Genomic DNA, 14,862 nt, shown 5'->3' with positions numbered 1-14,862 from the left:
TTGTCAGTGATTGATGAAATGATCACCGACGGGTTCCATTGTTTAGTCCGTGTGCAATGTGATTTGCTCTGTCTACAGAGCATCAACATATATACTTAAAAAGACAACATTGCAAAACCAAATTACGCATACAATTACACAAGTGACTACACACATAACATTTCCACACACCAAAGTAAGCAATTACATGCATACTAAACTAGGAGAAACGAGGATCTAATCATCTACTTATTGTTGCGACGACGCTTGCCATTGCTCTGCTTCCGGTTGGATCCCTGGGCGGTTTGGGACGGAGGCGCTTCCTCACGATCCGCCTGTACATGTTGTAGCTCGTGTACGCCTCCTTGGCCGTGTACACGATGCGAGCTTTGTCAAGTTTCTCCATCCAGGCCGAGTGCCAGGCACGCTTGTCCTTGTTGCAGGTATCCTTCATGTCTCTGTAGTAGGGGTCGATGCTGGCCTCGGCGAGGTGAACCAGTGAGTCCTTCTCATGCTCCTTGTTGCCCTAGATCTTGTATTGGCCCCGGATGTCGACAAGATTCTGGCAGACGATGCTCGAATTCTTGAGCACCTTTACATCGTTGGTGATGTCTACCATAGTGAACATGTAGTGAGGGCTGTTGACAACCCTGGCGAAACGCTTGCAAGGCCTTGTGGCCAGGCAGTAGTGGTAGACAAGGACATGGTTGCGCACGCACATCTGGGCGACGGCGACCTTGGGACGAGACCCGACACGAGCACAGGTGTACTCGAGGTCGAACCCGACCACCTTGTACTTCTCCTCGGCAAGCAACAACTCCATGATGTGGATGGAGTGCTCCACCCATACCGGGTTGTTGGTGTACACCACCAAGAGCTCCATGAACCTTCTGTGGGTGTCCACCACGGCATACATGGTGAACGGTTGCTCGTCGTCGGCAGCTGCTCGGAGCACCATTGGAGACGCGCAGGACACCCTCTAAGAATTTGTCGTGGTGGGTGTGGTTCTTGCAATGGTTGTGCGCGATTGAAAGGTTGAAGAGAAACAAGGGTTAAATGGCCGCTACAATTAATGGGGGTCGGCCGGCCAGTAAACATCATGTCTTGTCACGGTGTTCATAGCGGAGGATTCCAGTGCACGCTTGACAACACCGCACCGCACGCGTTTCGTTTGACCACGCGTGGGCTCCAAGAGGTGCCAAATGTACCGTCGGTGAGCCTGTTCCCATGCTACCGCGCAGTTTACCACACAAGCTTCTCGCTCGGCTAGTTTGGCCATGCGTCGGCTAGAAGAGGGACAAATCGTGGGCGTTTATTAGCAAAAAGCTTTGTAAAGACGAAGTGTGTGGAATGACTTCGGTCATAAGTTTACCCGTGGGTGATGAGGTCAAAGTTACACAAAAGGGTGATGATGGACACTCGAGTGCAATAATTAATTCAACGCTCTACATGGCACACGGTTGAAGAAACCAACTGTGTGCAATAATGTTGAAGATCACAGTCGAGTTAGCTATATAGATCGTGTGCTATGAAATCGACAAGGTAAATAGATTCGAGAATGGTTAATAAAATCTAAGTCCATTGCATATTAAGGTCAAAATAGTGCTACCAATATACGAGTCTCATACGATGCCATTTCAACGATTGTACCACAAAAGCTCGAAATATTACAAGGTTCAAATTCCTGAGTTATATGGCTCAAAATCGAAGATTACAAGGTTCAAACTGATATTAGAAATGAAATTCAGCTCATCAGCTACAAACGCTCGCGCTGATCCGCTGAACATGGATATCAGAGAGGTTCAAACTAATATTACCACTTCTAAGTCTGGTTTTGACCTCATAATTTTCGCAAAGGGGTCAGCCATTGAGAAGTCATGTACGGGGTTGACATGATGACTTCTGGTTACTCTTTGATCTGAAGTTCCAAAATGAAATTCAGCATTTTCGAAGCCTATTCCATTCTGCCACAGCCGCCGGCGCTGATCAACAAACCATTCATTTTTTGCAAAATAAATGTAGGGTAAACCTCATTAGCTTCAGCACCCTTGCTCTGACAACAAAGAACCTAGCGAATATAATCTCCGGTAAGGTCCCTCGATAGGAGTTCAAAGTAATTTCTGAGAGATGCAGACCTAGGCATTCGACGTGATTGTTATATTGTATCACATTATCCACCACCGGGCCTAATTTTATCTGCCATGTAAGAAACTGTGTTAGTGCCTAAATGCAGTTTTGAACACTACTACAGGCCTATTTGGTTTGCAGGATTTGTAAAATGCACTAACATGTCATCTTCGATCCAACATGATTAACATGGGCATTTGATTACAACCTAGAAAAATGTAGCCTTCTTCACAAGAGGTTGGAGTGGATGAAAAGTTCCCTAAGAAAACTAGTACAGATGAATCCAAAGGAGAAATGTTTATGGATTGTAACCATATGGATCAGGCAACCAATATGGGGGGACATGTATGTACTGAAATCCTCCAAAAAATCCTTCGTAAATTGTAGTACATTGTCATTGTAAACTTGGAAAAAGTGTCACAAATTGAACTCCCTTATGGTTAACATTTAACAGGAAAGGAACATCACCTCGATATATAGCTTCTCCAGGCATGGAAAGCGTCTCAAGAAACTGACAACTTGCTCCAGGTTGGGGCCGATAGATTCTAGTGCCAAGACCTTCATTGTGCGCAGTTCCGGGGTCAAGCTTGTCGGAATCATTTTCTGGATGACAGACGAACATACATCTTCAAAATTAGAAATAATGTCAATTTCTAGAAGGAGAGGTAGAAGGCTGCTCTTGTACCTGAACGGGTGTGGATCCAATAACAAGTTCAGAGTATTTGTCAAACGAGTAGCCCACCACTGTCAATTTGGCACAGAAATGACATTGATTCTTGTTGGAACTTCTTGATCAACTACAAGTAATCTCTCAAGTGAAGGTGTGTCCTCAATGACCATACCATGGTACACATCTTGTGACGTCTTCTTGCCGCACCAGCAACACACATAAATAGTCCGGAGAGTCATGGAGGTGATGTGGAAGCTACTCAACCCATTGATCGCCTGAAGATGAAGGTACTCGAGTACAGTACAGCCACGGAGCAGGTGCTCCATGTCACAGTTTGGGAGGCAGACGGCGACGAGCTCGAGGTGCTTCAGTCGTGGTAGAATAAGAGCGGGCGCGTCATTAAGGGGGGTGGCAGTTCCTGAACTTGGCGATGCGTAGCGTGGGCGCGAGGTGGAGCGCGGACATTGGCAGCGAGCGCCTATGCCCATCATCAAAAGTGAGCTCCTTGAGCTGATCTAGGGCGGGGGATCGAAACCAGTCATCAAGCTTGGCTCGTTCCTTGCCGTTGGAATGGAACTTGCCCATTCTAAGGCCTCTGGTTGGGCCACGGTGACTGCTGAGGATCTTGGAGAATGCATCCAAGCTTTTGCAATAGCCATGGCAGAGCTCGTGGGTGTTGATGAGGTCGAGAGGGGTGGAGTTCCATAGGGGGCGCCACCGCCGGGAAAGGACGGTTGTTCGCGCCCCATATTTAATTGGGAGGAGGGAGATGATGACTGTCAACATATGAACGGGGAGGCTGCTGATGAAGTCTAGGCTTGCTGGAGTCGCTTGCGGTTCTTGCTCGCCCCGCCTCCACTTGTTGGCAGCCCCGTTCTCCACCTGCGGAGTCTCCTTGTCAGCGGCACTTTCTGATAGAAGTGGGAGTACAGGGAATATTTAGTTAAAACAGGGCAATACAAAAATGCATTGGTAACTAGAAGTTAGTAGTTAGGAATATAGTAATAAAATAGAATAACAATTGCTTGCTTAAATGCTACACAATTCATTTGATATTGCTGGGTAAGTCAACATGCAGATACTTGAAAAGAAAACTTACTTCGAACAAAGGTGGACGGATGATATCGTCGGGGAAGTTAGCATATATCTCATGACCAGGCTCTTTTATGTGCTTGTAACATCCCAAATTTTCAATTTGGAATGTTATACATAGGTCATCATATGCATATCATATTTTTTTGCATCCCGTTTGTGTTCCTAGAAATCCTAAGCAACTCAAGGACCCACGGAGAGAGTTGGGGATTTCATTATTTTCATATTTGAATTTTTCTCAAATTTGAAAAGAGGATCATTTTGGTTTTATTATTTTTTCTCTCTAAAAATATTTCCTAAATAAAAATAAAAGAGAGGAGATAAAATGACTTCTCTAAAATAAAAGAAATATTGGAGGAAAAATATTAAAATCAAATAAACATTTTATTTGATTTTATTTGAATTAGAACAAAATGCATTTTTCAAAAATGCATTTTTAGGCCAGAAAAATGTTCACTATGTTCTAAATATTTTATTTAGACGGTGAAAATTGTTTTTGGCATTTTGGAATTTTTTTATATTTATTTAGGATTTTTCCTTTTTGGCAGAATTTACTTAAAAAAAGTTTTGGACCGAACTGGGGCAAAGGCCCAGCCGGCCCGTGAGCGCCGCCGCCTCCCAGCGCGTGACCGAGCCGGACTCCCGCCGGAGTCCGAGCCGCCGCCACCATGGCCTCGACCCCCTCTCCAAGTCGGGACCCCGGGAGGAGCCTTTATAACCCGCACCGAGGCCGCCGCCTCCTCCTCCACCCACCACCGCCGCCCCGCAGCCCGTCATCAGCGCTGCCGCCGCCGCTGCTCGCACCGCGCCGCCGCACCCCATCGCCCCGCCGCCTCACTGTGCCGCGCCGCCACCGGATCCTGCCGCCGCCGCCGTCGGTTTTCGCCCGCGAACCGGTAAAACCGCAAAGCCTCCGCCGTTTTTTTAAACCCTAGATCCGGTATTATACCAAGTAGATCAGTTCGGTTTTTCTCGGTTTCGCCGGTTTAGATCGATTTTTCGTTTTTTTCGGTTTAGATCTAATTTACGAACGTTCGATCGTTTAGATCTTATAACGAACGAATTCGTTCGTTTGCTTCTGTTAGCGGACGTTCGCGCCGTAGTCTTTTTCCTTTTATTTTCTTTTCGGCCAGGGACCTATCCACAATTATTTTTATCGCAGATTAGCCCCTAATCTTGAAACCCTCGCAACTTTCTAACCGTTCGTCCAAATCCAGTGAAACCAACGCCAAAATCTTCGTCTCGAACCCCTCTTTCCAGTTAATCAACTTGAACATGATTTTGACAATTTAAAAAATTTTTTCAAGCAGATTTGAATTCGAACTTTTTTTATCGTAGTTTCAGTTCCGTAGCTCTAATTCGATTGATTCTATTTGCAAATCGAAGCTCTTCAGTGGAATTTTACCCTTGCATCTATGCTTGAGTGCTTATGTATGCTATTGTTTGTTTGCGATAGAATTCCCGAAGTGCAAAGCGTGCTACTATGAGTCTCTAGGGTTTGCAGATCGTCAGCAAAGCAAGTAACACTTTGATCATACCCTTTACTACCCAGTTTTATGCATTAGTTTCAACCCTCAAACATTGCATGAGTAGGATCTCTTAACTTGTGGGTTTGGGAAGTAGTTGATGAGGTAGAACCTATTGTCCTTTATTATCAAACCCTGGGAGTTACTTCTACCATATGCTTATACCACTATGCTATGTTAGTAGACGTGGTTTGGGTGTGAGTGTATCCATGACAGATGTGAGATTGTTAATTAATGGTTAACTTAAGGTGGATACTTAAATACACATCTGGGTGGATTGGTTGCGGGCACCTGGAGAATCCAGTGTTGTCCTAGGATATCCCAGAGTACCCGTGTAATCATCCTACGGTTCGCCACCCAGGCTTGAATGGATCATATGGTTATTCATGCTAGAAACTTCCGTGTGCAGCCACAAGCCATTATGGGCTCTAGCATAGTTGAGTATGTTGTGTGACCTCTTTCAGTGGTAGGCTAGCAGATGTAGGGGATGTAGGTGGTACTGTCTATCCAGAGTAAAGAGTTAATGCTTCGGAAAGACTGTGTCTCGGTCATCCGTTTCTCAAACACCATGTAGTGCGAGAAATCCAACGGACGAGATCGAGTCTTGTGGGGAAAAGTGGGCAAACCTCTGCAGAGTCTACAAACTAATCATGGTTAGTCGTGTCCCCGGTTATGGACATCTTGAGTATCTGGTTCTTGGATTATCATGTTGATCTCATCACTCTAAAGTAATTTGTTGGGTTATTAATACTGCTTAATTGGGATTGAGTTGGAGGAACCTTCTCAAATGTTTCAACTACCATGATAGTTAAATAAAATATATTCCTTTGTTGTAGGGAAAATTGGCTTTTCGCAAAAACATGTTAACCGTAGAGCCTCCACCAGCCATATATGCATGTAGTGATAGCATTTACTTGTTCATTGCTCTATTGTGTTATTTTGCCAGCATATTCCATGTGCTGACCCATTCTGGGCTGCAACGTATTATGTTGCACACTTTTCAGACGAAGAGTAAGGTGCGCTAGGTCGTTGTCGTGCACTCAGCTATGCCGTTGGAGTTGATGGACTCATTACCCTTCGATGCTTCCGCAATTATCTTATTTAGATGGCCTTAAGCCATATTATTGTAATAAGTTCTCTTTTGAGACATTTAATGTAATAAGTGTGTGATTGCACTCTATTATAAATCCTTCGAGTACTGTGTGTCAGCAGTACCGATCCAGGGATGGCAGTTAAGTACAAAGACTTGCCGTCTAAGGTCGGGTCGCTACAAGGAGTTGGTAGACAGGCTCTTATGATTGAAGGGAAGCAGCAGCAGATAGAGAGCCGCAAAAGGAAGTATGGACAAGGAAAGTACAATTCAGGAGCTCAGCAGAGACCTCATTTTACCCCGAACTCGGGAGGGCACACTCACCACAACCATGGAGTCCACACTCACAATGGAGGAAGTTCGCATAACCAAAGTGGCACCAAGAATGAGATTGGAAATGGAGGAAGCAGCAGCCTGAACCGTTCCAACCCAGCAACGCCCGCCAAGAAGGATCTAAGTCACATTACTTGTTTCAAGTGCGGGAAGACTGGACACTACGCCACCGAGTGTTCCGAAGCCAAGAATGGAAATGGCAATGGAAGCTCTGGAAAGAAGCCCAGTCCCTTCACCAGAGGTCAGGTGAACCACGTCAACGTGGAGGAGGTTGAGGAGCAGCCAGATGCAGTTATCGGTAAGTTTTTGGTTAAGTCATTTACCACTCCCTTTCTTTTTTATACTGGCGCATCGCATTCATACATATCAAGGGGATTCATGGACAAGTTTAATTTACCCACCTTAGCCCTTAGGTCACCCATGTTAGTAAGCTCGCCAGGAGCAGAGTATATGGCCAGCCGATGGTGTGATCGGTTACCCTTAACCATTGGTAGCCATGTTTTACCCTTAGACCTAATAATTTTGGAGTCACAAGGATTGGATATAATACTAGGCATGGATTGGCTATCGAAATATGGAGGGAACATTGACTGTGCGAGTAAGTCAATTCTGCTCACCACCCCGGAGGGAAAAAGGATTAAGTATGTATCCAGGCATGCGCCAAGGAGGACTAAAGTGATTTCCCTCTCAGGAGTTGTTCAGGAGGAAGTGCCTGTAGTGAAGGATTACCCGGATGTATTTCTAGAGGAACTACCAGGAATGCCGCCAGATTGAGACATTGAGTTTTTGATAGAGCTGTTACCAGGCACCGGACCGATATCGAAGAGACCATACCGGATGCCCGCAAATGATCTGGAGGAGATTAAGAAGCAGATTAAGGAGTTATTGGAGAAAGGATACATTCGACGAAGTTCGTCACCGTGGGGAGCCCCAGTGCTCTTGTTTGAAAAGAAGGATGGATCTTTGAGAATGGTTATTGATTATCGTGCGTTGAATGAAGTGACGATCAAGAACAAGTACCCACTACCGATGATCAACGATTTGTTTGACCAGCTGCAAGGAGCTAAAGTATTCTCCAAGATCGATCTGCGATCGGGATACCACCGGCTGAAGATCCGAGAACAGGATATACCTAAGACAGCCTTCACCACAAGGTACGGGCTATATGAGTACACCGTTATGTCATTTGGATTGACTAATGCCCCTGCCTATTTCATGAGTATGATGAACAAGGTGTTCATGGAGTTCTTGGACAAGTTTGTCGTGGTGTTCATTGATGATATTTTGGTATACTCGAAGAATGAAGAGGAGCACAAGGAGCATTTGCGTTTAGTTCTCGAGAAGCTCTGGGAACACCAGCTATATGCCAAGTTCAGCAAATGTGAGTTTTGGTTGAAGGAAGTTGGATTCCTTGGACATGTTATATCAGGAGAAGGTATAGCAGTAGACCCCACCAAGGTTCAGTCAGTCACTGAGTGGTTGGCACCCACCTCAGTTGGAGAGATCCGCAGTTTTCTTGGACTCGCGGGATATTATCGGAGATTCATTGAGATTTTTTCCAAGATTGCGAAACCTATGACGGAGTTGTTGAAGAAGGACACTAACTTCAAATGGACAGATGAATGTGGGGCAAGTTTCCAGGAGTTGAAGAAACGTTTGGTTACAGCCCCAATGCTGATTCTGCCGGATGTACGCAAGGATTTCCAAGTGTATTGCGACGCTTCTCGCTTAGGACTTGGAGGTGTACTTATGCAAGATAGAAGAGTTGTTTCATATGCCTCATGACAGCTTCGACCGCATGAGTTAAATTATGTCAGGCATGATTTGGAGTTAGCAACTGTGGTTCATGCACTCAAGACCTGGAGACACTTTCTCATTGGAAACCGTTGTGATGTGTACACGGATCACAAGAGTTTGAAGTACATTTTCACACAGAAGGAGCTGAATCTCAGGCAAAGGAGATGGTTGGAGCTTATAAAGGATTATGATATGAAACTACACTATCACCCAGGCAAGGCCAATGTCGTAGCAGATGCTTTGAGCCAAAAGAGTTATGTGAATACCCTCATAAGCGGAGGATTACCAAAGGAGTTAGCCGAAGATCTCACGGAGGTTTGTTTGGAGATAGTTCCTAGAGGTTTTGTTGCAGCAATGGAGGTTTAGTCAACATTATTGGGAAATATTCAAGAAGATCAAAAGGATGATAAGGAAATTGCTGAGATAAAGGAGAAGATGAGCGAAGGAAAAGCCAAAGGTTCTCGTGAAGATGAGCACGACACTTTATGGTTTGAGGACCGGGTATATGTACCCAATAATGCAGAGATCAGGAAGTTAATACTTCAGGAGGCCCATGACTCGCCATACTCGATACACCGCGGAAACACCAAGATGTATTTGTATTTAAAGGAGCATTTCTTGTGGACTGGTATGAAGAAGGATATTGCAGAGTATGTAGCAATATGTGATGTATGTCAGAGAGTGAAGGTGGAACATCAGAAGCCAGCAGGATTACTGCAGCCTATGCCGATACCAGAATGGAAGTGGGATAAGCTTGGCATGGATTTCATCACCGGATTACCCAGGACCCAATCGGGATATGATTCTATCTGGGTAGTAGTGGACAGTTTGACCAAAGTGGCTCAGTTTTTCCCAGTGAAAACCACCTATACAAGTGCGAAGTTGGCCAAGATATATATGACCAGGATTGTATGTCTGCATGGAGTTTCGAGGACCATCGTATCCGATAGAGGAACACAGTTTACTTCGAAGTTTTGGCACCAGCTGCACCAGACTTTGGGTACCAGGCTAGAGTTCAGTACAGCCTTTCATCCGCAGACAGATGGACAGACCGAGAGAGTCAATCAGATTCTGGTGGACATGTTGAGAGCTTGTGCGCTAGATTATGGATCTAGTTGGGATGATAATCTTCCTTACCCGGAGTTCTCATACAACAACAGCTACCAAGCCAGTTTGAAGATGGCACCTTTCGAAGCCTTGTATGGAAGAAGATGCAGGACACCATTGATGTGGGATGAAGTTGGAGACCGTCAGTTGTTTGGACCAGATTTGATCAAGGAGTCAGAAGAGAAGGTTAAGTTGATTCGCGCTAGACTAAAGGTAGCTCATTCCAGACAGAAGAGTTATATAGATTCAAAACACAAGGAAGTAGTCTATGAAATCGGAGACAGAGCATATCTTCGTGTGTCACCTCTCCGAAGAGTTAAATGTTTTGGAGTTAAGGGAACCCGAGATTTGTAGGACCATACCGATTTTTGGAACGTATGAGAGAAGTGGCCTACAAGTTGGAGTTACCCGAAGGACTGTCAGGAGTTCATGATGTGTTTCACGTTTCCCGGTTGAAGAAGTGCCATGCAGAGATGGCCGATATTCCTCTGAGAGACAGTGCCCCTGGAAGCAATTCAGTTGGATAGTGATTTAACCTACGAGGAGAAACCTGTCAAGATTCTCGAGTTTGCCAGCCGAGTTATGCGCAGCAAGGTTATCACGTTTTGCAAAGTTCAGTGGAGCCACCATACCGAGGATGAAGCCACCTGGGAACGAGAGGAAGACCTACGGAAAGACCACCCACACCTATTTTCTAGCCAACCCGAATCTCGAGGGCGACATTCATCTTAAGGGGGGTAGGTTTGTAACATCCCAAATTTTGAATTTGGAATGTTATACATAGGTCATCATATGCATATCATATTTTATTTGCATCCCGCACCCTGCCGCCCCGCAGCCTCGCTGTGCCGCGCCGCCTCTGGATCCCGAGGCCGCCGCCGCCGGTTTTCGCCCGCGAACCGGTAACCGCAAAGCCGCCGCCGTTTTTTTAAACCCTAGATCCATTTTATTCCGAGTAGATCGGTTCGGTTTTTCTCGGTTTCACCAGTTTAGATTGGTTTTTCGTTTTTTCGGTTCAGATCTAATTTACGAACGTTCGTTCGTTTAGATCTTATAACGAACGAATTCGTTCGTTTGCTTCTGTTAGCGGACGTTCACGCCGTAGCCTTTTTCCTTTTATTTTATTTCCGGCCAGGGACCTATCCGCGATTATTTTTATCACAGATTAGCCCCTGATCTTCAAACCCTCGCAACTTTCTAACCATTCGTCCAAATCCAGTGAAACCAACGCCAAAATTTTTGTCTCGAACCCCTCTTTCCAGTTAATCAACTTGAATATGGTTTTGACAATTTAAAATTTGGTTTCAAGCAGATTTGAATTCGAACTTTTTTTATCGTAGTTTTAGTTCCGTAGCTCCGGTTCGATTGATTCTTTTTGATCAGTTGAGTTTTACCCTTGCATCTATGCTTGAGTGCTTATGTATGCTATTTTTTGTTTGCGATAGAATTCTCAGAGTGCGAAGCGTGCTACTACGAGTCTCTAGGGCTTGCAGATCGTCAGCAAGGCAAGTAACACTTTGATCATACCCTTTACTACCCAGTTTTATGCATTAGTTTCAACCCTCAAACATTGCATGAGTAGGATCTCTTAACTCGTGGGTTTGGGAAGTATTTGATGAGGTAGAATCTATTGTCCTTTATTATCAAACCCTGGGAGTTACTTCTACCATATGCTTATACCACTATGCTATGTTAGTAGACGTGGTTTGGGTGTGAGTGTATCCATGACAGATGTGAGATTGTTAATTAATGGTTAACTTAAGGTGGATACTTAAATACACATCTGGGTGGATTGGTTGCGGGCACCTGGAGAATCCAGTGTTGTCCTAGGATATCCCAGAGTACCCGTGTAATCATCCTACGGTTCGCCACCCAGGCTTGAATGGATCATATGGTTATTCATGCTAGAAACTTCCGTGTGCAGCCACAAGCCATTATGGGCTCTAGCATAGTTGAGTATGTTGTGTGACCTCTTTCAGTGGTAGGCTAGCAGATGTAGGGGATGTAGGTGGTACTGTCTATCCAGAGTAAAGAGTTAATGCTTCGGAAAGACTGTGTCTCGGTCATCCGTTTCTCAAACACCATGTAGTGCGAGAAATCCAACGGACGAGATCGAGTCTTGTGGGGAAAAGTGGGCAAACCTCTGCAGAGTCTACAAACTAATCATGGTTAGTCGTGTCCCCGGTTATGGACATCTTGAGTATCTGGTTCTTGGATTATCATGTTGATCTCATCACTCTAAAGTAATTTGTTGGGTTATTAATACTGCTTAATTGGGATTGAGTTGGAGGAACCTTCTCAATGTTTCAACTACCATGATAGTTAAATAAAATATATTCCGTTGTTGTAGGAAAAAAATGGCTTTTCACAAAAACATGTTAACAGTAGAGCCTCCACCAGCCATATATGCATGTAGTGATAGCATTTACTTGTTCATTGCTCTATTGTGTTATTTTGCCAACATATTCCATGTTCTCACCCGTTCTGGGCTACAACGTATTATGTTGCAGACTTTTCAGACGAAGAGTAAGGTGCGCTAGGTCGTTATCGTGCACTCAGCTATGCCGATGGTGTTGATGGACTCATTACCCTTCGATGCTTCCGCAGTTATCTTATTTAGATGGCCTTAAGCCATATTATTGTAATAAGTTCTCTTTTGAAACATTTAATGTAAGAAGTGTGTGATTGCACTCTATTATAAATCCTTCGAGTACTGTGTGTGTCAGCATTACGTATCCAGGGATGACACTTAAGCACAGAGACTTGACCGTCTGAGGTCGGGTCGCTACAAGTGCAATTTTAGTGCCAGCTTTTAGTACATAAAACTTAGAAATTTCTTTCCAAAGGTCAGTGCCAAAATAGGAGTCACCACGTTCATCAAGTCTTACAGTAGCAACGAATGTAAATCCATGGTTTGTGTTCCGTATGACATCCCTGCAGTCTTGGTTTATGTAATGGGAAAGATTGTGCGCTACAGATTCTGTTGCATAGCAAGGGACGCGCTGCAGAAAATTATAGAATTGTGAAAGAAAATATGGTAACATGCAAATATGGGCCTAATTGAAAGAACTATACAGCAGTTGAAATCGAAGGACGAAAATCTATAATTAAACAGATAGGGTAAACATGATGTCATGCAAATATGAGAGTAATCGAAAGAACAATACATCATTAATTTTCCTAATATAGAAAGAAGAGGAAAAATCCCCTTTGATGTATATGGTGCATGTGGCACCTTTTATCCAAATGTAGCAATATTTAGTATATGTTCAGGAAAGTAGGCCATGCCAACCGATTTAGGGTGATCTTGAACATACCGCGCGCATCCTCAAGTCATCTGGTATGGTGAGATGGAACTCCATGGATGTCTGGCGGTGGCCGCAAAGTCCTGATGTGTCCATGCACTGTACACTCTATGAATGAAATAAAACCATCAAATCAGCTCGAATAAAAATTAATTCACAGTGATTTCGGCCGGGTGATTAAAGGAGGCAGATGAACTGGGATAAGAGATGAGATAATATCTCATTAAATTAGTTACCTTGTTGTCCATGAGAAAAAACCCTCAGTACAGCGGATTCCCCAACCGGGCAGAGCTGGGTTGACCGAGAGCAGCGTCGAGAAAGTCGATGGCGATAGGCGGCAGCAAGCAGAAGTGGCGAAATGTGGTGGGGTTTGCTGGTATCCTGGCCGCGGCGGCGGGTGTCGAGCTAAGTGGTTGCCGCCGCGATAGGCGGTGCCATGCATAGACGTAGAGGAGCTTGTGCACGTGTGAATGGGGACCGGATGGGGTGGCGGGCGGGGTGAGGGTTTTTGTGATGTGGGGATGGTGAGGGTTTTCTTTCTACTTTTTTGAATTGGGTGGTGAGGGTTTTCTGTCCCACAAAGAGTTTGGGAGGCAACGGTTTGCTAGAGCCAACTGTGTGTGATTGACGTAACAGGCAAAATTAAAGTCATTGCACACGGTTCCAATTTTGGGAACCGTGTGTGATTGATGTACTACCTCCGTCCTGGTTTATTGGTCCCCTTTGTAATTTGTACCAAATTTTGACCAAATATTTAACTAACAAATGTTTATGCGTGTCACAAAAAATTATATCATTGAACACTATGTTCAAATACGCTCCAATGATATAATTTTTGCTGACCTGCACTAACATTTTGTCGGTTAAATGTTTGGTCAAAATTTAACACAAATTACGAAGGGGACCAATAAATGAGGACGGAGGTAGATTTCATCAACCGAACTGATTGCATCCATATCCCACATTTAGACATAAGTAAACATAGATTAAACATACTCAGACATAGATAATAAGCGTACACAAGCATAGTTCAACCATAAGTACATAGTTCAACCGTCATTAAGACACTACATATCCATATGTAGTTCAATCCCACATCTCTTCCCATTTGTCGGCACGATCCTGAAGCTTCTCCAGGTACACGGCATACGCGTCGTGCACCACCCTGCAAGAATACTTCTGCCTGAAGGAGCCAATGGCCCGTCCTCTAGCATGCGCCAGAACACTTTGATACGCGTCATGAAGCTTGTGGTTGCAGAATGGGCATCGATAGCCGTCGCCCCAGGTCCTAATACGCCTGTTATGCATTCCCGCATAAAGCTCCCTCGGGATTTGCCTTTGTACCTCCTTGCTCTCCACATCATCGACAGCACCTATACAAATAGTAAAAAAATCTGGCGTCAAATCAATGTTTATAAACTAATCTCTAGCAAACATTTGGCAGATGCCAAAGTTTGGCATCAAATCAATATTTACATGCCGTGAAGTAGGATTAGGAATTTATGGCTATTTTTTGTACATATCCAGAGATTATGGTTTGATTTTTAAGCACAACCATCTATGTAGAGACCATTCTTGAAGAAAATAATGGCACAAACATATATTTAGGTCATTCAAAATCAATTGTCAAGTCCTGGCTAGGAATTATTAGCATGAACACTAACCCTAGTCGGATTACTAGCAGAAATTATTTACACAGAAGAAACAACTGATCACTTATCACGCGTACCATTCAAACAATCAACACACTACACGGATCTAACGGAACTTACTCAGACTTCATGGACTGGGAGAACATAACCATAGGATTTCTATTCCAAAAGGGGGGAGGCAGGA

The sequence above is a fragment of the Triticum aestivum genome, chromosome 7D (genome assembly GCF_018294505.1).
Source record: "Triticum aestivum cultivar Chinese Spring chromosome 7D, IWGSC CS RefSeq v2.1, whole genome shotgun sequence".
Taxonomy (NCBI): domain Eukaryota; kingdom Viridiplantae; phylum Streptophyta; class Magnoliopsida; order Poales; family Poaceae; genus Triticum; species Triticum aestivum.
This window is presented reverse-complemented; position numbering follows the sequence as displayed.